This window comes from Euprymna scolopes, chromosome 36 (assembly GCF_053919585.1).
Source record: "Euprymna scolopes isolate OS-2025 chromosome 36, ASM5391958v1, whole genome shotgun sequence".
Classification (NCBI taxonomy): domain Eukaryota; kingdom Metazoa; phylum Mollusca; class Cephalopoda; order Sepiida; family Sepiolidae; genus Euprymna; species Euprymna scolopes.
The window spans coordinates 62,235,565-62,261,372 of record NC_136517.1 but is presented as its reverse complement, the minus strand read 5'-3'; the positions used below and the strand labels follow the sequence as shown (position 1 = coordinate 62,261,372).

The 25,808-nt window shown below is 29.1% G+C and overlaps 1 protein-coding gene and 1 pseudogene across 2 annotated transcripts in view; one reads left to right on the top strand and one right to left on the bottom strand.

Moving 5' to 3' along the window:
• Positions 1-25,808, top strand: part of LOC145260535 (uncharacterized) — a 452,053-nt gene that overhangs the window by 126,571 nt on the left and 299,674 nt on the right. The gene's annotated exons all lie outside the window — the stretch shown is intronic.
• On the bottom strand, positions 25,587-25,703 carry LOC145260903 (5S ribosomal RNA; annotated as a pseudogene).

Sequence of the window (25,808 nt, the reverse complement as noted above, 5' to 3'; positions counted from 1 at the left end):
AGAAAAGTGATCCCCCACTTTTTAAAACTAACATTTCTTCATATCTTGGAAACTACTCGTTTGCCGTAATTTTAAACGTTCTTTTCATTTTCAGCGACCCCGAAAACCTTTTAGAGTGGTAATTTTAAAGGAATTTTCGAGGGTGGAGTAATTCTTCATATTTACCTTTTTTTTAATTGAATTGTTAGGTGAAAGGGATCAAGTAAAGAATAGATACCCTGTAGCAGAGGACGCCGCCTGGCGGTGACAAGCGCACATTTCAACTAACACCGGTGATTTGACCTTGACATTGGCACAAGCACATAGCGTCGGTTGTTTGTAAACACGTCAAATAGCAAACATGCTCGAATATTCGCCAGCAATTTTTTTAAATATATTTACAAAACTTTTGAAAATTTAAAAGAAAAAATATATATTTATAAAACATTTTTTTTTAAGTAAGTAATAAAATGAACGTATTTAAATAAAAGATATTTAAGTAAATGGGTGTCTTTCTGTTTCGGACTTTTTCGACCAAGATTTATTTTTATGTACCATGGATTTTTTTTTGTGTGGGTGTGTGTGTGGGGGGGGGTTCTGTGTGCGTTTTTAAGACAATTCAATATTTATTTAATTATTCTTTAAAACATTAACTTCAGTGACAATATATTTTTAAAATAATATTTTTAAATATTAAATTTTGACGAATATTCGCGAGCAATATTTTTTAAATAAAAGATATTTAAATAAATGCGTCTTTCTGAGTGCGTTTTTAATATATTTACAGAACTTTTTAATAACTGTTTTATTCTTTTTATCAAGCAAAAATAGAACTTTTATAATGACATATGGACTGTTTTTCAAACATCGAAATTTTCAAATTACAGTTAGCTTTATTTTTAAAAAATAAGACGAGGTGGGTTTTTTTTTTCAATTAATATATAAACTTTATTTGGACTTTCAAAAAACTTTTACAGGCATAACAAATAGACTTTATAGATATTTTATAATACTTTTTAAATATATTTAACGAAAAAATTTACTTTATCATTTCATTGTTGAATAAAATTTAAAAATGATAAATGGTGAAAAAAATATCTCAAAGACAAAACATCTTGTCTTTTTTTTTTTAAATAAAACTTTAATTTTAAAATTTCGATGTTTGAAAAACAGTCCATAATATATATTTCATTATAAAAGTTCTATTTTTGTTTGATAAAAAAGAATAAAACGGTTAATAAAAAACAAAAAAAAAAAAACAATCCATTAAGTTCAAATAAAAACTGTTTGAATAAAACTTATTAAAAAGAAGGTTCATTATTTATTTATTATTATAATACAATTCAATATTTATTTAAAGTGCGATGTATGTCGGTGGTCCGTGAAGGAGAAATCCTTCTAGGCCGAGGCAATTTTTATGCATAATAAAATCACAAGAATAAACAATCGAGATTTAAAAATTTGGTCGCAAAAATCCGAAACAGAAAGACACCCATTTATTCAAATACGTTCGTTTTGTTACTTACTTAAAAAAATGTTTTATAAATATATATTTTTTTCTTTTAAATCTTTAAAAGTTTTGTAAATATATTAAAAAAAAAATGCTGGCGAATATTCGAGTATGTTTGTTATTTGACGTGTTTACAAACAACCGACGCTATGTGCTTGTGCCAATGTCAAGGTCGAATCACCGGTGTTAGTTGAAATGTGCGCTTGTCACCGCCAGGCGGCGTCGTCTGCTACAGGGTATCTATTCTTTACTTGATCCGGTGAAGTACAGAATAGTTACAATACACCCTCCCTTCCCCATGTTAAATAATAGGTTTCTAAATAATAGCGTTAAAAAATAGCTCGGGTCGTAAAGTGCAGGAGTACCTATAAAAGGTAACGCCGGATCGGAAAAAGAGCTCAAAATGAAAATAAAATAAATTCTCCGCTGAAAAAAAGAAATGGGAGAAAAAAAAAAGTTAAACGGGAGAAAAAAGGAGCTCAAAATAAAAGAAAAATAAAACATTATTTTTACAATTGTAGCCATCAAGATTTGCGTGACGTCACTTCCAATGTAAATAAAGAAGTGCGGAGGAGCGCGTCAGGATAACCATATTGTCAAGATTCACGTAGACGAAAAATTGGTTGACTTTTTTCTTTCTATCGACTTAAACATTCTCTCTCGCGCCCTCTGTCTCTTCCTTTTGTCTTTTTATTTTTCTTTCTTTCTCTTCCTTGTATCCCCCCCCCCTACACAGTTCTCTTTTCGTTCTCTTCTTTCTCCCTGTCTTCCTTTCTTTTTCTTTTTTTTTTTTTTTTTTTTTAGCCGTAGTCGACGGGCGACTGTCATCTAAAACTTAGGTACAAGGGAAATAACTCTTAACGGAGTTATTTCCCTTGGACCTAAGTTTTGTTTATTAAATTCAGTTCGTGCAATATTTCTTTTTTATTTTTTATTTAAAGCAATATTTTTGTACATACTTACAAATTTGTACTTTTTCAAAAGTTTTTCATACTCTTTTGATCAGTTTTAAATTATTTTTCTCAACTGAATGTTGAAATTACTATATTATTGTCCGAGAATTAAAAAGAAAAGTTTTTGGTGTGCATGCTTTTTTTTTGTTTTTTGTTTCTCCTAAGAAATGCGAAGACCATTGATTCGTTAAAACAAAGGCGAAACACTTTTCTCCTGGTGGAGCTACTCCAGTCTGAACTAGAGAAATGTCTAAAAAGTGAGAAAATAGGAAGAAATTAAAGCATATATTTTTAAATAGTTTTATAACAACAGTAATAGACAATTTGCTGTCGTTTAATGAGTATTCGTTTTAGTTTTCCCTTATTTTTAATTTTAATAAATAATAAATAAAAAAACAAATGTGAATAACGTACGAGAATTGATCACTCAATTTTATTAATATTGAGATCAACCTTGCAAGTTTAGAATTTCATCTTTAACATTGTGAACGGTTTTGTCATCTATTTGTTGTTTTTGTTTGAATTCGATGTTTGATTTTGACACTAGTCACTCATGGTGTCAATCATGTCCTCCCGGTCACTGCTGTAACGGACGAAATCATATTTCAAATTTAAACCGAGTAACTATTTTTAATTTTGGTAGGTTACAATGATATTTGCATATTCTACTGAACAAAAAACTTGAATAACAAATGTCTACTTCAATTGAACACAAACGGTCCATTCCATTCACTTAGTCTCCAAGATCCGACAAATTAACATTATTTTTGTAGGATTTCAAATAGTTTGCAATCATAACATGGAACAAGTTGTCAAACACCAAGTCAGATATTTTTCGATCGTCTACAGACTTCATCTCTGCATTCTACAAAACATTATTGCGGTTCATGTTTACAATATTAATGTATTTTAAAATATCTTTATTTAAGTTCATTTGATTTATTTTGTGAATTATCAACCCCTTTCTCAGATTATTTAATATTGAAAACCAATACCAGTAAATCATATTAAACAAAAGTTATTTTTTCTTAAGCTGGTCCTGGATATGACTTCAAACTATATCCGATGATGAGGATCAAGCTTGCAGACTTTGGGGAGTGTGGAGCCACCCTTTAATTGCCATTGCTCCCAGGTCCACTCTGACCCGGAGTGGTAGTACCTGTTAGAGTCCCAACTATAGGTGAAACCGCCTTGAAAAAAATATATATATTCTATTAAAAAATTTTTCTTCAAGATAACTGAATTCTGCATTAAATAACCTGAAAAGGGTTGATATGCCGTAAAACAAACACAATCAACCTACCAACAAAAATTTTCTTAAGCTGAAAAAAAAAAAAACAAGCTTTAAGTTCATACGCAATAATACTGCTGAGAAAGGTAAGGGACTAAGTGAATTGAAACTAATTTTTTTTCCATAAATTTACAGTAAATAAAAACTAAAATCTATCTATATCTATAAAAGTGAACGTGTCTGTCTGTATGTCTGTGTATATTTCCCTACACAATAACTCTGTCAATTTTAAGTCTACAGACTCGAAATTCGATATACAGGGTACTGAGATTTGGGAAAATCTTTGTAATCCGTTTTCGGCCAGAAATTTGGCTATTAAGGGGCCAAGGTTCAACGATTTGACCTTTGAGAACACTACCAAACTCTTCTGCCAATTTTGGGTATAAACACTTGAAATTTTAGATATAGGTTCCTTGGACATGGATCTAACTTAATAACATGATTTGGGCCCAAAACAAATGTTCAGGGGTCATAATAAGGGTTAAAGTTTTTAAAAAATTGACATCTACGGTCTCTACCAAATTACTCAGACAATTTCTGGTCTAAATATTTGAAATTTTACATAAAGGGTATTCAGAGATAGGGAAAGCTTTTTAATCGGTTTGGGTCGAAATTTTTTAGTTACCAATATATAAATGTATGTATGTATGTTTTCATGTCGGCCTAAAACTTTCGACAGAGGCGATGGATTTTTACAAGATCAGTATCGTTTTGAAGTTCGACGTTTCAGACAACAAATATCGAAAAATTGGCTAAAAACATTAATATCTTCACCTTCAACTGGGCACTTTTATACAGGGGGGGGGGGGATTGCCTTTTTCGCCGACATTTTTGAAAGTCATCTTCTCCTTTCGATTGCCTAGCCTTCATTAAAACTTACGTCACTTCCGGTTTGGCGGTGGTTGTAACAGCAAAGACGTCAGGTTTTTTCCCTCGTTCTTTTCCTCCTTCGCGGTACGGGTTCGAGCCTGCCTTCCTACTACCACTTTCTTTTTTTTTTTTTTGCTCAACACACACATCCAAACACCCGGGCAACGACTGGCTGAAATGCTAGTATGTCTATAAAAGTCTGTCTGTGTGTCTGTGTATATTTCCCTACCAAATAACTCTGTCAATTTTCGGTCTACAGACTCGAGATTTGACATAAGGGGTATTGAGATTTGGGAAACTCTTTTTAATCAGTTTTCGGACAGAAATTTGGCTGTCAAGGGATAAAAGTTCAACGATTCTTCAGATACAGCACTTCAATTTCTTGTTCTCTGTCAGTGGAGGAGAAATCCTTCACGACTGAGACAATTTTTATTTTTGTTCCTTTTCTCCACATTAAAAAACGACCCTGGTGTCTAACTCTGTCCCGTGGGGAGACATTGTAAATAGGAACAATAAGGTCAGAAACTTTGTAGAACTTGTCAACAACATGCTGACTTCTTTCAAAAACATAAGCCAAACATATGAACTACAGATTTTCACAAATGCAATTTAATGAGTGAAGGTGAGAGAGCTTCCATCAGAACCTGAAAGATGAAGACCACGTATCAGGCTTGTTGGAACGCGTTCATGATAGCTGACTACTTTTGGAATCTGAAAGGAGACCTCTCTGCCACTGAGCATTCCAAGAATTTGAAGAAACGGAATTTCAAGCCTTGAAGTTTGAACAATAGTGAAGCAACATGCAATTTCCATGTATTTATTTTTATCAATACTCATCAGTTTACAGCAATCGATTTTTCTATCAGGCAATCAATATATGTTGTTGGTGAAACTTTTTTTTTTCTCTTAAAAACATATTTAGGATATGTGTTTACAGAAATCGGCTGATAATGCCACAAAAAATGATTTTTTTCACTAGATCTGATTTTTTTTTTTTCTCAAATCAACTTGGCACAAAAACTTAACCTAATGGAGAGAAACGGATGCCACTTTCTGATTCAGCAGTGCAAAACTACCGTAAATCGGTTGTAAAAATCTAGACAACATTGAAAAAGTAAAAAATTGTGGCTCAATGGTATCTTTTGATTTTAATCTTCACAAGGCAATATTTAAGTGGTGCAATACGGAAATCAGTCAAGAGAGAAAATTAGATGCGTTTGATTTCAACTGCTTTAGAAAGATTTTAGGGATCAAATAGAGCGATCAAACTATCAACGAAAAGGTCAGAGATCACACTAATCAACAGGTGGTATCATCAATAATCTGCAAACAACATCTAGGCTGGCTCAAACGGTCCCTAAGATTGGCTCCAGAGAGAAACACTAACCAAGTCTTCCAATGGATTCTGGATGGAAAAATAAAGATGAAGACTAAAAATGAACTGAAATCAATATTTGATTGAAATGAGAAGAAACTGGAGGGGCACTGTGGATCTTAATTCGGTATTATTATACAAACACCGTGACAGCGTTAGGGTTAGGGTTTAGGGTTAGGTTTAGGGTTAGGGTTAGGGGTTAGGGGTAGGGTTAATTCGCTGTCACGGTGTTTGTATAGTTTTACCCTTAATTCAAATGGAAAATAATGGTTCATTTTGGCTGCCTCATACATCGCAGGATGCAGGTTTCATTGAAACGATTGTACCTGCCCTGGGACGGGTGTTCTTGTATAAACTTTATGGGTAATATTTTATAGTCTAACAAATTTAATTGAGCTGACTGTGTTTATTCATCCTAAACTGCATAATTATGTGTGTCAATGTTTTTGTGGTCACTCGATGTATTAATAGTATTGATCTAGAGCTCATTATGAAGTAAAAAGTTCATTGTTTAAAGAGAATGACATTTTATTGTGATATAAAAAAAGTTTACAATTTTTTTTTATTGCTTGATTTATTTGCTTGTAAAATGTAACATTTCACTCCTTCATTTTTGACATAACGGGTGCTTTGTGTGTTCAATGGGGGAGGCATTCCTTCAGCATTCAGAACTGAAGAATTATGTGAATTGTTTAAGGATATTTTGTTTCTCCAATGAAAAACTGCTACTGAAGATTGTCTGCTAGAATGGATGAAGTGAAAATGGAAAGATAACACCATCAAAATTTCTCTGAATTTTTGAGACGAGGATTGAAAATTCATATTATTTGGATTATTCAAAGTACTATTCTCATGTAAAGTGTTATTTTCACAACGTTTTGCTCAGTGTAACCTCTGACCTTCTTCAGGTGTATCTTGTCAAACTCTGGAATCTGCACAGAAGTTCGAACAGAACTTTTTATTTAATCCACGGGGGTGGGGGGAAGCATGCTCTCGTTCCATCAGCCATGACAATAGAAGTCCTAAGTCATTTGCAATTCTATTTTGAGTGTCACTCACACTGAGAATTAAATCTTTAATCCCAGTTAAATTTTATCCACTATGCCACGGGTCCTTGCAGACAAGAAGGTTGGAGGTTACATTGACCGAAACGTTGTGAAAATAACACTCAAGATGAGAACAGTAGTCAGAATAATCCAAATGCTACGGATCGTAAAACGGTTTGGCAAGAGAATAAAGACAGTCAATATTATTGATTAGAAAATGAAAAGTACCATGATTGATAGCAGGTCGTTGTTTTAACTGAAATGATCGTTTCTCTACTTTTTTTTACTTTATAATTAAAGTCTGTTTTATGGTCAAGAATTTGGAAGAAACGTGTAGGCGATATTTTAATATTGATCCATCGAGAGTCAAAAGCAAAAGCTCATGTTATCCAATGAAAGATGAAATGTCACAACAATTATTTTGTTTAATGCCATATTTTGTTTAATGGCATATGAACTTTAATGGTTATTTAATGTTGGGATTCGTTTTTCTAAACATTTTACTTTTTGTAAACGAATTGTTAGATGAGCAGCAGTTTTACAACTTGAGACATGGAAGAGTAGAGTGGAGTAACAGTTTTCTGAAGGTTACAATTGTTATAATAACTAATAAATGTGTAGTGACAAAAATAAACACAGGAATGCAATGTTCAATCATTTAATTTTGCATAATAATGGAAGAAAACAGTTGTCTTCTCAATGATGGGAGTATGTTGTTAATCAAAATTTGTTTTTGTTTTGCAGCTTTTTTCTGCTAAGTGTTTCATTTATTGCGATTTTGTGATCAACGTAGTAATGGTAGCTGTGTTGCAGCATCCTTTATTTTGTTTAGCTTCATCATCATTTTGTGATGTCCAATTTTCGTCTGTTGAGTGGTGATGAAATATTTGATATTTCTTGGTGGGTTACGGTTAGACAATCATCATTTATCAATGCTAGTTGATTGACTTTACATGTGCTGTTGGGAATCAATGAACCAGAGTTAAAATAGTTTACTCAGAGTTTGAATAGTCGTGACTAACATGGGTCCATGTAACAAAATTTGTTTCTTTTCCCTGGGTGTGATTAGGTTCTGATTTATATAGTCAATACTCAACAGGTTCTCTCGGCTCCCAGACAGTGTTGCCAACTGAGATTTTAAAAACCTGCTAGATCAGAGAAAAGAAATCTCCAGAAAATCGCTAGATATTTAACTTTTGCCGTTTGAAATTTTCCAAAAACCGCTAATTCAAAATAAAAAAAAAATCTCCAAAAGAGAAAAACACTATATTTTAACTTCCTAACCCCCCCCCCCCCCCATCAAAATATTCTGAATCTACAAAATATCCCGTGTTTTCTCACTATATAGTTTTGGAATTATATGGCATAATCACGTTGACACACCGGTTCTTGACAATTCACCGAAGTTAAGCAACGATGAGCCTGGCCAGTACCAGATGGGTGACCATTTGGGACTTCCAAGTGCTGTATTTGTTCTCTGCTTATCTCGGCATTGTTTCCAGTCATCCTGGACCTCTCCTTGCCACTGGACTCAAGCAGTGCTGATTCAGGAGAGGTGTGGTTAGGTGCATAATTAGGTGCAGAAGATTTCCAAATTTTATCAGCTAGTTTTATCTGTCTTTCAGAGAAAGTATATTTTGTTTTGCAAGAAACAATTCATAAAATCAGTGTTTATAATAAAAGTTAAATTGAAATATATTACAAACTAGCATGGGTGCCCGGCGTTGCCCGGGTGTTTTGAGGTGTATGCTGAGCAAAAAAAAAAAAAAAAAAAAAAAAGCTCAATTTTTTAAAACTTTGACCCCTATTATGACCCCCTAAAATTGATTGTTTTGGGCTCAAATAAAGTTATTAAGTTAGAGCAATGTCCAAGGAATCTATATCTAAAATTTCAAGTGTTTAGACCCAAAATTGTAGGAGTTTGGTAAAGTTCACAAAAGTCAAATCGTTGAACTTTGACCCCTTAACAGCTAAATTTCTGTCCGAAAACCAATTGCATCGATTCCCCCAAATCTCAGTACCCTGCATATCAAATTTCGAGTCTGTAGGCTAAAAATTGACAGTTATTGTGTAGGGAAATGTACACAGACACACACACACACACACACACACACACACACACACACACACACACACACTTTCACTTTTATAGATATACTAGCATTTCAGTCCGGCGTTGCCCGGGTGTTTGGATGTGTATGTTGAGCAAAAAAAAAAAAAGTGGTAGTAGGAAGGCAGGCTCGAACTCGTACCGCAAAGGAGGAAAAGAACGGGGTTAAACCTAACGTTTATGCTGTTACGACCACCACCAAACCGGAAGGGACATTTTTTAAAATTAAGGCTAGATAATCTAACGGAGAGGATAACTTCAAAAAATATCGACGAAAAAAGTGACCCCCCTCTGTAGAAAAGTGCCTAGTTGAAGGGGAAGATATTAATGTTTTTAGCCAATTTTTCGATATTTGTCGTATAAAAGGTCGAACTTTAAAACGATACTGATCTTGGTAAAATTCGTCGCCTCTATTGAAAGTTTAAGGCAGACATACATACATACATACATATATTGCTAACTAAAAATTTTCGACCCAAACTGGTGTGAAAAAGCTTGCTCTATCTCTGAATACCCTTTATGTAAAATTTCAAATATTTAGACCAGAAATTGTCTGAGTAATTTGGAAAAGACTGCATGACCCCTATTATGACCCCTTAAAATGTATTGTTTTGGGCTCAAATCAAGTTAAGTTAGATCCATGTCCAAGGAACCTATATCTAAAATTTCAAGTGCGTAGACCCAAAATTGTCAGAGTTTGGTAGAGTTCTCAAAGGTCAAATCATTGAACTTTGACCCCTTAATCGCCAAATTTCTGGCTAAAAACCGATCACATCGATTTCCCAAAATCTCAGTACCCTGTATATCAAATTTCGAGTCTGTAGACTAAAAATTGACAGTTATTGCGTAGGGAAATGTATACAGACACGTTCACTATATATAGATAGATTAAACATCACAATAATACCATACCTAAATATTGATTATTTCTGAATAAATCCTCTGCAAATATCAGAAAAATTAATATTTGCAAAATAAAAATTAAAAAGGAAATCTGCAAAATGGAGGCACCACATTTATACGTGTATTAATTGATAAGTTTTAGAATCATTCTGAAGAGGAGATTGGGGAGGATAGATAAAAATGGAACAAATGTGTAAATGGGAAGAATAGTACAAGATGAAAATCTTTGAGAATATATGTATAAAGGGATACCAGTAGGTTGTCAATTTAAATTATAAATTATATCTCTATTTAAAAGCAGATGAGATTCTGCTTTTTTAGGCGATTATGTGTGAATATTCCGAAATAATATTTTAGAATGTAAAGTAGGAGGGATCATTTTTTTCATATAAATTTTGATTAAAATGATTCCTCATTTTTAGGACAGTCTAACTTTTTGGAACAGGTAACTAATTTTTATTATCTGTCTAGCCCTAAGTCTCACTCACAAAATCACCTTTAAAAGTAAAACCTGCAGAATTTATCTTCTGTAGAAAAAAATATTTAAGTCTCGAGTCCTAAACCGTTAAAAAACCTGGAAATAAGGATGTTACTTTACATGAAATAAATAATGTTACTTTACATGAAATAAATAATGTTACTTTACATGAAATAAATGATGTTACTTTACATGAAATAAGGATGTTACTTTACATGAAATAAATGATGTTACTTTACATGAAATAAATGATGTTACTTTACATGAAATAAATAATGTTACTTTACATGAAATAAGGATGTTACTTTACATGAAATAAATGATGTTATTTTACATGAAATAAATGATGTTACTTTACATGAAATAAATAATGTTACTTTACATGAAATAAATAATGTTACTTTACATGAAATAAATGATGTTACTTTACATGAAATAAGGATGTTACTTTACATGAAATAAATAATGTTACTTTACATGAAATAAATGATGTTATTTTACATGAAATAAATAATGTTACTTTACATGAAATAAATAATGTTACTTTACATGAAATAAATGATGTTATTTTACATGAAATAAATAATGTTACTTTACATGAAATAAATAATGTTACTTTACATGAAATAAATGATGTTATTTTACATGAAATAAGGATGTTACTTTACATGAAATAAATGATGTTACTTTACATGAAATAAATAATGTTACTTTACATGAAATAAATAATGTTACTTTACATGAAATAAGGATGTTACTTTACATGAAATAAGGATGTTACTTTACATGAAATAAATAATGTTACTTTACATGAAATAAATGATGTTATTTTACATGAAATAAGGATGTTACTTTACATGAAATAAATGATGTTACTTTACATGAAATAAGGATGTTACTTTACATGAAATAAATAATGTTACTTTACATGAAATAAATGATGTTACTTTACATGAAATAAGGATGTTACTTTACATGAAATAAGGATGTTACTTTACATGAAATAAATGATGTTACTTTACATGAAATAAGGATGTTACTTTACATGAAATAAATAATGTTACTTTACATGAAATAAATAATGTTACTTTACATGAAATAAGGATGTTACTTTACATGAAATAAGGATGTTACTTTACATGAAATAAGGATGTTACTTTACATGAAATAAATAATGTTACTTTACATGAAATAAGGATGTTACTTTACATGAAATAAGGATGTTACTTTACATGAAATAAATAATGTTACTTTACATGAAATAAATAATGTTACTTTACATGAAATAAGGATGTTACTTTACATGAAATAAGGATGTTACTTTACATGAAATAAGGATGTTACTTTACATGAAATAAATAATGTTACTTTACATGAAATAAATAATGTTACTTTACATGAAATAAATAATGTTACTTTACATGAAATAAATAATGTTACTTTACATGAAATAAATAATGTTACTTTACATGAAATAAATAATGTTACTTTACATGAAATAAATAATGTTACTTTACATGAAATAAATGATGTTATTTTACATGAAATAAGGATGTTACTTTACATGAAATAAATAATGTTACTTTACATGAAATAAATAATGTTACTTTACATGAAATAAATAATGTTACTTTACATGAAATAAATAATGTTACTTTACATGAAATAAATAATGTTACTTTACATGAAATAAATAATGTTACTTTACATGAAATAAATGATGTTACTTTACATGAAATAAGGATGTTACTTTACATGAAATAAATAATGTTACTTTACATGAAATAAGGATGTTACTTTACATGAAATAAGGATGTTACTTTACATGAAATAAATAATGTTACTTTACATGAAATAAATAATGTTACTTTACATGAAATAAGGATGTTACTTTACATGAAATAAGGATGTTACTTTACATGAAATAAGGATGTTACTTTACATGAAATAAGGATGTTACTTTACATGAAATAAATAATGTTACTTTACATGAAATAAATAATGTTACTTTACATGAAATAAATAATGTTACTTTACATGAAATAAGGATGTTACTTTACATGAAATAAATAATGTTACTTTACATGAAATAAATGATGTTATTTTACATGAAATAAGGATGTTACTTTACATGAAATAAATAATGTTACTTTACATGAAATAAGGATGTTACTTTACATGAAATAAGGATGTTACTTTACATGAAATAAATAATGTTACTTTACATGAAATAAATGATGTTACTTTACATGAAATAAATAATGTTACTTTACATGAAATAAGGATGTTACTTTACATGAAATAAGGATGTTACTTTACATGAAATAAGGATGTTACTTTACATGAAATAAATAATGTTACTTTACATGAAATAAATAATGTTACTTTACATGAAATAAATAATGTTACTTTACATGAAATAAGGATGTTACTTTACATGAAATAAGGATGTTACTTTACATGAAATAAATAATGTTACTTTACATGAAATAAGGATGTTACTTTACATGAAATAAGGATGTTACTTTACATGAAATAAATAATGTTACTTTACATGAAATAAATAATGTTACTTTACATGAAATAAGGATGTTACTTTACATGAAATAAATAATGTTACTTTACATGAAATAAATGATGTTACTTTACATGAAATAAGGATGTTACTTTACATGAAATAAATAATGTTACTTTACATGAAATAAGGATGTTACTTTACATGAAATAAGGATGTTACTTTACATGAAATAAATAATGTTACTTTACATGAAATAAATAATGTTACTTTACATGAAATAAGGATGTTACTTTACATGAAATAAATAATGTTACTTTACATGAAATAAATAATGTTACTTTACATGAAATAAGGATGTTACTTTACATGAAATAAATAATGTTACTTTACATGAAATAAATAATGTTACTTTACATGAAATAAGGATGTTACTTTACATGAAATAAGGATGTTACTTTACATGAAATAAGGATGTTACTTTACATGAAATAAATAATGTTACTTTACATGAAATAAATAATGTTACTTTACATGAAATAAATAATGTTACTTTACATGAAATAAGGATGTTACTTTACATGAAATAAATAATGTTACTTTACATGAAATAAATGATGTTACTTTACATGAAATAAATGATGTTATTTTACATGAAATAAGGATGTTACTTTACATGAAATAAATAATGTTACTTTACATGAAATAAATAATGTTACTTTACATGAAATAAGGATGTTACTTTACATGAATTAAATAATGTTACTTTACATGAAATAAATAATGTTACTTTACATGAAATAAATAATGTTACTTTACATGAAATAAATAATGTTACTTTACATGAAATAAGGATGTTACTTTACATGAAATAAGGATGTTACTTTACATGAAATAAATAATGTTACTTTACATGAAATAAATAATGTTACTTTACATGAAATAAATAATGTTACTTTACATGAAATAAGGATGTTACTTTACATGAAATAAATAATGTTACTTTACATGAAATAAATAATGTTACTTTACATGAAATAAATAATGTTACTTTACATGAAATAAGGATGTTACTTTACATGAAATAAATAATGTTACTTTACATGAAATAAATGATGTTATTTTACATGAAATAAGGATGTTACTTTACATGAAATAAATTATGTTACTTTACATGAAATAAATAATGTTACTTTACATGAAATAAATAATGTTACTTTACATGAAATAAGGATGTTACTTTACATGAAATAAGGATGTTACTTTACATGAAATAAGGATGTTACTTTACATGAAATAAATAATGTTACTTTACATGAAATAAATAATATTACTTTACATGAAATAAATAATGTTACTTTACATGAAATAAATAATGTTACTTTACATGAAATAAATAATGTTACTTTACATGAAATAAGGATGTTACTTTACATGAAATAAGGATGTTACTTTACATGAAATAAATGATGTTACTTTACATGAAATAAATGATGTTACTTTACATGAAATAAATGATGTTACTTTACATGAAATAAATGATGTTACTTTACATGAAATAAATAATGTTACTTTACATGAAATAAGGATGTTACTTTACATGAAATAAATGATGTGACTTTACATGAAATAAATGATGTTACTTTACATGAAATAAATGATGTTACTTTACATGAAATAAATGATGTTACTTTACATGAAATAAATGATGTTACTTTACATGAAATAAGGATGTTACTTTACATGAAATAAATAATGTTACTTTACATGAAATAAATAATGTTACTTTACATGAAATAAATAATGTTACTTTACATGAAATAAATAATGTTACTTTACATGAAATAAGGATGTTACTTTACATGAAATAAGGATGTTACTTTACATGAAATAAATAATGTTACTTTACATGAAATAAATGATGTTACTTTACATGAAATAAATGATGTTACTTTACATGAAATAAATGATGTTACTTTACATGAAATAAATGATGTTACTTTACATGAAATAAATGATGTTACTTTACATGAAATAAATGATGTGACTTTACATGAAATAAATGATGTTACTTTACATGAAATAAATGATGTTACTTTACATGAAATAAATGATGTTACTTTACATGAAATAAATGATGTTACTTTACATGAAATAAATGATGTTACTTTACATGAAATAAATGATGTTACTTTACATGAAATAAATGATGAAATAAATAATGTTACTTTACATGAAATAAATAATGTTACTTTACATGAAATAAATAATGTTACTTTACATGAAATAAATAATGTTACTTTACATGAAATTGTGCCGCATTTTTCATGCCCTCTCATGATTTACAATATTTTTGTCTGCTTTAAATATTTTTAAAATGAAAAAATTTACGATTAAATATATACCAATTTTACAATCTTTTTTACTTTCGGTTTATTTGTATTATTTTTTTACTTTTCCAAATAAAAATAACGTTTAAGTATAGTATCTGTTTTTATACTATACTTTATCTTTTCTGTCCTTGGTCAATGAAGAAAAAATCTTTGAAGATTGAGGATTTAAAAAAATGTTGCCCCAATCCAGAATGCCTCTTTTTGGGGATAGCAAGGTTTTTACTACATTAAAAACCGACCTTGTGTCTAATTTTGCCATCGTAGGAAGGCAAGTAGATATATTTTTTTCACACGTGGAAAACTTTCTGTTTTTAATATTTGCTTGAAAATAAATGCAATAAACTTTGCTGAAGTGGTGACATATGCTGCGTCTTAGAAAAGCTGATTCACACTGACAATTAAATGTAATAATAAATGTTGAAAAAATTAGTAAAAATAAATAAAATCATGAATGTTGGCTCTTTTGGGAGGCAAGCAAGTAATAACAACAGTCATTTGTTAAAGTGTAGAATAGTTAACAGTCGAGAAATTGTAAACAATAACAAAATTCAGCAAATACCTTATACCAAATGCATTAAAATTCAAGTATCTTTTATACATGCTAAAACTGTGTTTACATATTTTTATTTAATTTCTTTTGGCTGTCTATACAAAAAATAACATATTGCTTGTTGCTTAACCATTAGGGGACTTCATTCTTGAAAACTTGTATAAAAAAATTTATGACTACCATGATCTCTAAATTTGGAAATGCAACTCGAACTTAGGGTTAGTGGTAAAATAAGTCATTTGTTTACAACTTTTCAGGAATTAATCCTCCGGTAATGTCACTAAATAGGGTTTGCGGATGATATGAAAAAAAATTAAGGCATTAAAAATGTTTCTTATCTTGAACATTATTATATGAGGAGTCATTTCAAGTAAAGTTTTTATTTTACCCATCGAAACTCGAGAAATGCACGATTAATATGTGTAAACATTCAGTAATGAGTAATAGTGAAGATGGCTGCCACCCACAATTTCGTAGAGCAAGTAGCAGCCTTGACCTTGCGATCAAAAACCAAGATTGAATAAAACGAAATGAACCAAGTGGGTACAAATAAATTCGGCGAAATCCTTTCCTGCATAATTATTTTTTATTTTAAATAAGGATTTAACTTAAAAATAAAAATTGCTTAAATTATTTGCAATTTTAAATTAAAAAAAAATTTTGTTAGAAATAAATGTTGTTTAAATTATTTTTCATCTTTTTTATACATTCATTCTACATAAGTAAAAATAAAAGTTGTTTGAATTATTTTCTTTTTAATTTCGTTTTACTTATAGAAATATTAATAAGTTGTTTCATTGCCATTTTTTGACCTGTTTTTATTTATTTACTTTTTTAGTTTTTATTTACTTTTTTAGTTTTTATTTATTTACTTTTTTAGTTTTTATTTATTTACTTTTTTAGTTTTTATTTATTTACTTTAGTTTTTATTTATTTACTTTTTTAGTTGTTATTTATTTACTTTTTTAGTTGTTATTTATTTACTTTTTTAGTTTTTATTTATTTACTTTTTTAGTTTTTATTTATTTACTTTTTAATTTTTATTTATTTACTTTTTAGTTTTTATTTATTTACTTTTTTAGTTTTTATTTATTTACTTTTTTAGTTTTTATTTATTTACTTTTTTAGTTTTTATTTATTTACTTTTTTAGTTTTTATTTATTTACTTTTTTAGTTTTTATTTACTTTTTTAGTTTTTATTTACTTTTTTAGTTTTTATTTACTTTTTTAGTTTTTATTTACTTTTTTAGTTTTTATTTATTTACTTTTTTAGTTTTTATTTATTTACTTTTTTAGTTTTTATTTATTTACTTTTTTAGTTTTTATTTATTTACTTTTTTAGTTTTTATTTATTTACTTTTTATTTATTTACTTTTTTAGTTTTTATTTACTTTTTTAGTTTTTATTTACTTTTTTAGTTTTTATTTGCTTTTTTAGTTTTTATTTACTGTTTTAGTTTTTATTTATTTACTTTTTTAGTTTTTATTTGCTTTTTTAGTTTTATTTACTGTTTTAGTTTTTATTTACTGTTTTAGTTTTTATTTACTGTTTTAGTTTTTATTTACTGTTTTAGTTTTTATTTACTGTTTTAGTTTTTATTTACTGTTTTAGTTTTTATTTACTGTTTTAGTTTTTATTTACTGTTTTAGTTTTTATTTACTGTTTTAGTTTTTATTTACTGTTTTAGTTTTTATTTACTGTTTTAGTTGTTATTTACTTTTTTAGTTGTTATTTACTTTTTTAGTTTTATTTACTTTTTTAGTTGTTATTTATTTACTTTTTTAGTTTTTATTTGCAGACTATTATCTGCATGTTTGTATTAATAGTTGTTGTTTCACAACGTTTCAGCCATCTTTTCCTCTGACCTTTGTCAGGTTGTGAACCACGATGGGATAGGGATGCTGAATTTTCAACTGTATCTTCAGTAATTACTGCCTTCCATAGTTGTTGTTGTCTCACCAGAGGAATAGTTGGCCGAAACGTTGTGAAACAACTATAAAAAAATGAAGGTAATAATTCACAAAAAAATAAATACATGAATATACCAGATACTCATCTCAAAAAGAATTCCAATAATTAAATAATATATTGTTAGTTTTTGCCATTCTGTTTTACTTAGATTTGGTTTTTGATCGCAACGTCAATGCTGCTACTTGCTCTACGAAATTCTGGGTGGCAGCCATCTTCATTATTACTCATTGAATGTTTACACATATTAATCGTGCATTTCTCGAGTTTCGATGGGTAAAATAAATAAACGAAATGACTCCTCATGTAATAATGTTTTAAGATGAGAAATATTTTTAATGCCTACACAAACTTATTTTCTGATATCACCTGCAAACTATATTTAGTGACATTAGCTTAGCCTCATCACCCGTTAAACGAAAAGCGACCATTTGTGTTTTTTTTGTTTTTTTGTTTTTTAGTTATATATTTTTTTTTATTCTTATATAGTTTTTTTTATTCTTATATAGTATTTTTTATTCTTATAGTTTTTTTTTTATTCTTATATAGTATTTTTTATTCTTATAGTTTTTTTTATTCTTATATAGTATTTTTTATTCTTATAGTTTTTTTTTTGTTATATGTTGGTTTTATTCAAAACCACTTTGAACAACATATTTTGAGATTAGAAAAAACTTAGTTTTTAGCACATTAAAACTATACAGGTCGGCAGATAAATTTTACTGTGCTTGGTATATTTTTTTTTTTTTTTTACAATTTTCGACTGTTAACTTTTCTACATTTTCACCAATACTTTTAAATTAAGGGGAATGCTTAGATTGTATTTTAAACTATAGAGGCTGGACCCCCCCCCCTAAAATGTACTTGGAAAAATCGATTTATGGCAAGTTTTAAGAATGGTTAACTGAAAGAAAAAAATGGTGAAAAAAAAACAAATAGTTATTAAATAATTGTTACCAAAGGCAATAAATGCTACTTTTCTATCTACCTGAATGAGTTAAGTTTGTGTTTTAAAGTATTTTCAAACGCGTTTCTTTATTTTTTTAAATCTAAAATTGCAGGTGTGTCAGTGTCGAAAAATCTCTAGAATTTCTAGAAAAAAAAAAAGCTGCTAGATCAAAATTTAGCCGCTAGATTGCAAACGAAATCTCCCGATCTAGCGGTAAAACTGCTAAATTGGCTACACTGCTTCCAAAGTGAGTAGTTGGTAGTAGTCCGATATTGATAACGAATCAGAATTAAGTATTTAACCAATTAAAAGTGAGTATTTTTCAAGGAATCGTTTTTTTTTTGTTTTTTTATGTTACTACTAATTTTGTTGTTCTTTCAAAACAGCGATCTCCCAGTAAAACTTTATCTGTTCCTAGCAAAGAGTGCTCAGCAGTCACAAAATACGCTTAAATATATTTTAATTCATGTAGATTTCATATTTATTATTACAGAGCCAATTCTCTATTGAATATTATATTGTACCTAATATTTTTATTTTAATTATTTTTTTATTGCTTCTCCACCTTAAGGTTGTTGGATTGTGGAGGAATTGTTGATTGCCCATTATTTACTACACTGTTATTAATTTTCCAAAAATCATGAGTTCCTGATTTCTGAGATTCAATTCGTTTTCTAGTGGTTTCGGTATATCTTCTTTTATCAATTATTTCTAGCTTCTATATACTTTTGTTTATTTGTACTGGACTTATGTTGGATACATCTATTGTATTCATGCTGCTTTTGAGCAATGGCAGCTGCACAAATAGAAGTGAACCATTGAGAAAAGTGAGGTTTGCTATAGAACTTGTGTGCAAACGATACCACTGAATGGTTCAAAGCAGCAATTGTTGCTTTGAACCATTCAGTGGTATCGTTTGCACACTGTTCCGCAGGAAGAGAAAAGATATTTCCCATGGAACATCTCTGATGTGATCCCTGATGATTTCCCAGTCAGCCTTCTTGAAGTATCTTGTCGTCTTGAGTAATGACTCTTTCACTTGGGGTCGAGAGTTTAGGGTTATGTTTATCATTATTACAGCATGATCAGCATTCCCAAATGGGCAATGTTACGCAATCCTCGGAAACTATGGTCGGAAATAGATCTAGAATTGAGGCTTGCTGTTCCTGTCAATCTGACAAATGGGTTGGGAATGTTACTGGCTGTATCAGGGAATGGGATATAGAAAATTTATGTATCATGCTACCAGCTGCATCTGTGTAATTAGAGAAACTAAGCCAATTACTGTGGTGGAAATTGAAGTAATTAAAAAAAAAAAAAAAATGACTTGGGTGTCATCAGCTAGAATCGAAACCCAAACCTTTAATGTGGCAGCTGCATCTACCAACGAAGAAATCAAGAGATAGGTAAGAAAAATTTAATATTAAATGATTTTAACAAATGAATTGCATTTGGGCATGCGCAAAAAGAAGTAAAAATATGTTGGCAAGTGGAAATGTACATATTGCATTTCGATTTGCCGACATATTTCTGTACGCGTTATTTATCCAAACAAAGATTTTACTCATTATAAACAATCCTTGGTATATGATTATTATTTTCTGTTAATTTCAGTGTTATGTAACCAGTAGTTTAAGAGTTTATCAGTTAAATATTTATAAACAAACACACACATCTGTTTTATTTATATAGATTTATCTGTTGGCATAGATATATAAATTCATCAGCTGAAACATTGTGAAAATAACACTTTAGATGAAATCGTTTTGCTTTCATTACAATATAAATTTATAAACTAGTTTTGGTTGAATTGACATGCAAAGAAGAAAAATTTAAGAAACTCTGTAGGTACTTTTAACAAGTAATAAGATAAACTTTAATTTGATAGGCTGTCAGTTTGTGCTGTAATCACCAATCTGTTAGCATGTGTCTAAAACAGGCTGATATAATTGAGTTGTTGTTACAAAAGGAGGGATGGGTGTCGGTTGTTGTAGGGGACATTTCACTTGTGATTTAGTAATTACCAGTTATTCTTCTGTTTTACCAAAAACATCTCATTACTGTCAGCATGTGTATGGGGAGGGGAACAAGTTTAGGAGAACAAAAAAAAAATAACTAGAGATGATGCAGCCATGACATTATTATGATAGAGATTATCTTTGAGAAATGAGTAAATGATCTATAAAATTGCAACAATGTCGTATTCTTGTGGTTGTTTTTTTTTCTTCAATGAAAATCGCTCAAGACAAGGCATGAAGTCACTTAATGCAAAGAGCTAACAAAAAAGAAAGGTGATTATTGCAAAAACAGGAGATGCCTATTGACCTTAGTCTTGAAAAGACCAAGACTGTAAATAAAAGAAAAAAAACTGACCAAGAAGAGAGTTCCACAACCTTGAAGTCCTTGGAAAGAAGCTACTGGAATCGGAAGTTGTATTACAAGGAGGTATTAAAACTGATGGTGACCTCTAGATCAACGTGTCAAATGAGTTGAAACAAAAGAAGCAATGAGTAGATCAGACAATTCTGAAGAACACACGCCATAATAGTATTTGTAGAAAAGACTGAGACTAGCAACATCACGTTTGTGAAAGAGAGGTTGCAGTGAAGAAGAAAGGGGGGGGCAATCAAATTGCAGATACGTTTCTGTAATTTATTAAGAACCTTCGAATGGGACACATATTCACCAGCCCAAATATGACAACAGAATTCCATACATGGTCTGATAGATTTGTAGAGATAGAAAATAGCCTCAGGTGTGAGAGAATGTTTACAGCTATAGAAAGAACCGATTTTACGAAAAGCAGAAAGAGCAATGGATTTAATATATGAACCCCAAAAAGATTTGATGAGAAATAAAAATCAAGAAGTTTTAGAGTCGATTTCTCGAGAGCAGAGATATCTAAGAGGAAAAGAGACAAGCTGAGACTTAACAAGTACTTTGATGAAATGAATGTGCTCTACTAAACTCATAGCACTGTTCCCCCTCAGCGTACATATACCCGATCAACCCAACAAGCAGCAAAATTCCACCTCTTCACTGGTGAAGTCGAATTAGATGCTGAAAAGCCTTCTACTCGAATAGTTTCTTCTTTCAGACTGCTATACTTCAAAATTCCCCTGCCCTGTTTCTTATTTCCCTGACCATACTAACCTGCAGAAGTTTAAATGTTCTATGGACAGACATCTTGCTTCTCAACAACCCATATCCCCTCGTTAGACACTATCTCAAATAGTAGCCCTTTATATTTTATACTTTGTTTTGGGTGAAAGAGAAAGACAGAAAAAAAGTATCCATCAAAAAACCCTCAGGATTAACTGACTTTTTTAGGTGGGTATGTGAGACTCTTTTTCTTAGAAGGCACCTGATATTTTATTATTTTGCAAGATGGAGATGGGTTTGTTAGGATCGTCTTTTGTAAATGTTAAGACTGTCTTCACTAATTGGAAATATGATAGCAAAATGTTCTTGAGCCTTTTAGATTTAATAAATGGAAATGGCCGGATGTTCAAATCAATCAAATGGCTATGGTAGAAATTTTTTTGAGACTAAAGCTTACACAAATCTCCCTTTGCTATAAATAGACAGGTGTACCACTGAGTGATTGGACCACCAGCCAATCAGCAGTCTTGGTGTAAGAACACGGCAATTATTGAACTAGTTCTTACAACACCTAAACAATCTCGTTTTCCTGCCTGGTTGGAGCTAAGGCACCATCTGTGCAAGATTTATCTTGTTGGCTTCCCTAATTTGCCAATAATGATAAATTTCTCAAGGTGCCATCTTTTGTAAAAATCGAATTTTAGCTGTTTTTCCAGCACAGCTCAAATAAAATGTATTTCTATGCAAACTTCAATGTCTATGGAATCATAAACTTTCTATTACATCCTATTACAATTATAATGAACGACTACTGTATTTCCAATTATATATTTTAAAAGTTTTGTTGAATTAATTAGAGAGTTCTTTTAATAAGAAAAATGTGTTCAAATTTCTTATAATTTCTACCATTTAAGATCATTTATTTATGGTTTAAATCTAATTTAATCGGGAAGAAAATGTTTTTAATGAAGCTTTTTATACTTTGAGTTTTCTGCAATAAGATCAAGAAGGTGAATGCTAATAAATAAATTGATCAACTGTAGTTGATGGTAACTCAAAGCATCCTTTTTCATTATACAGAGTTGGAGGGGAGGGCTCAACTCCTTACCCTGGATTATTCAACTTACCCTGACTCTTGATTACATTCTTGTAATGCTGAATATTTATCAAGAACCACTTTTGGAGTTTTTCACATAACTTAATTAACAAGCTTAATTAATTAACAAACTGAAAAAAAATGAATGATTGAAAAGTATTTTAAGCTCTCAATTCATTAAAATATTTTATTGCATTTACATTTCCGATTTTTTAAATAATTTTCAGTGCTAGTGTACGAAAAGGGTCCTAAATTTCTAATCTCTAAAAATTTAGGTTACATAGTATTATTAACTGACTGGTGTTACGTCAAATGACATAACCTCATCTTTTTTGATTTGTGTGGTGTTTCAATCAACCAAAAGATCCCTTTTTTTTTTTTTTAAATTTAGAAACAAAACAATATTTAATTTTCTGTTTTTTAATTAGTTATTTTTATCTTTTGTAACTCTGTGATTTTATGGATCTTAAAAGTCAAACAGAAATAAAGTAAAATTAAAAAAAAAAAATCAAGCATGTACTACTACAGACAATGAACCAAAAAAGTGGTAATGAAACAAATGTTACCAAACGCAAGGTAAGTTATTCTTCTACCTACCACACAAATAATGTCGATTTGCTAAGTTAAAACAAGACAGAAATGAGGCTGTCATCTCGTGTCTTGAAAATCGCTCAAAACTCGAAAATGAAACAAAATGCTAATAGAAACCCATCCAATAAATGATACTCTGTCAAATATTTTGACAAATATAACAAAGGAATTTCGCTTCTAAGTATATTTCTTTCCCTTAAATGGTCTTTTGCATCATTATGTGTTCTCCAAATCTATCTCATGCTGGTTATAACCATATATAATTCAATCCTATTCATTTGAAGTAACACCGATCATTTAATACCATGTGACCTAAATTTTCTGAGGTCATAAATTTGGATTCCTTTCGTACACTAGTACCAAATTTTCTGAAAGATGACTTTTTTTTCATTCCCACCTTCAGGGTGTAATCTCTTCCTTTGCAAATTGTGTTTTGACTATGAGTATAAAATATATTTTGTCACGGGCATGTGTGTGGGGTGGGAATGAATTCCAGTTATTTAAATGATCTTAAAAAAAGAAGTTTTTATAAATATAATAAAAACTTTATATTAACATTCATTTATCTATTAATAAATATTGAAAATCTCATTAAGAACAGATAATTCTGACATTTGTTTTCTCTTGCAGTTTTTTAATCAATTATTTATTTTGTTAAAAACAAATTGCATTACGTTTCATTGCTCATCCCAATAACAAATGGCGTTGTTCATATGCACAAGTCAATGAATGAGTTAAGATTAAAATTCTTTGTGTCTAATTATATATTCAAAACACATAATAAATATTTGATTATGAGAAGTGAGGATAAAAATTAAAAAGAAAAAATCACATAAATCACAAATATATAATGCAAGGAGAATAACTGTAGTTAACTTAAATCTTTTTTGTTGTATAACCCACCCACCTTCAGTTAAATTAATTCACACTAAGTAGGTAACTGTTTCATTGCTAAATACTGATAATAATGGTGATGATATAATTTATCAAAACAAAAGCAAGAAAACTTTTTCAATCGTTTAGATAGACTGCCCTTTTGATACCAGAGTGCAAGAGAAAAAAACATGAAAAAAATATATCAAAATTTGAAACGGGAATTAGACTATGACAATGTAAAGAAGTTAGTGATTTCCCATTGTACTTGAAATGCTATCATAAATGGCTTAATCAGATTGAGACAATTTCTTTTCCAATTTTGTAAAAGGCTGGTCTGTTAGAAATGGCAAAAGTGTTAAGGTACAACTTTATTGTCTAAAGTCAAAGAAATTGATGTTCAAGGGAAAAAAATCTAACTAAAAACATACAAAAGTTGAGACTACTATGAAATACTACTACTAATAATAATGATAATAATTAAACTGATTTTAATTTTTTTCTTTACGGATTTTCATAGATAAACTTACAAGAAACACTGAGCTACCTAATAATGACATAACGTTTTAAATATATTAGCTGTAAGTGTATAATTGACTATATAGCAGTTTTCATTGTTTCTCGAAAAGTGCTCGATACACAAGCTAGAATTATCACTGTAAAACGTCTAGTTTAAAAATGCATTTAAAATAGTTTTTGAATTTTTAAGATGCACGTACACATTCACACACATACTAAAAATAATTGACCCATTGGATCATCGTTGAATTCAGGTTAGATTGTTTGAATTAGAGAAAAAGTGAATTTGCAATGCTAATATATATATATATATATATATATATATATATATATATATATATATAAAAGCAGGCTCCTTCAGTCTTGGACAGACTATGGATACCCACGAAAGGTTGCTTGCACATGACATTTTTGTGGCAGGTGGTGCGCAATCTCCAACCACACCTCTCCTGAGACGACATTGTTAAATACCAGTGGTAAGTGGACTGGAAACAAATACCGAGATAAACGGAGAGCACATACAGCACCTAGAATTCCCAAATGGTCACCCATCTGGTACTAACAAGGCTCAACGTTGCTTAACTTTGGTGATCTGATGAGAACCGGTGTGTCAACGCGATTATGCCGCGTGTATATATATATATATATATATATATATATATACAAAATCCGAAATCAGTCCATTTCTGCTATATCTTTCTCTTTCCAGCTATGAATTAAATAATATTACAACTTGT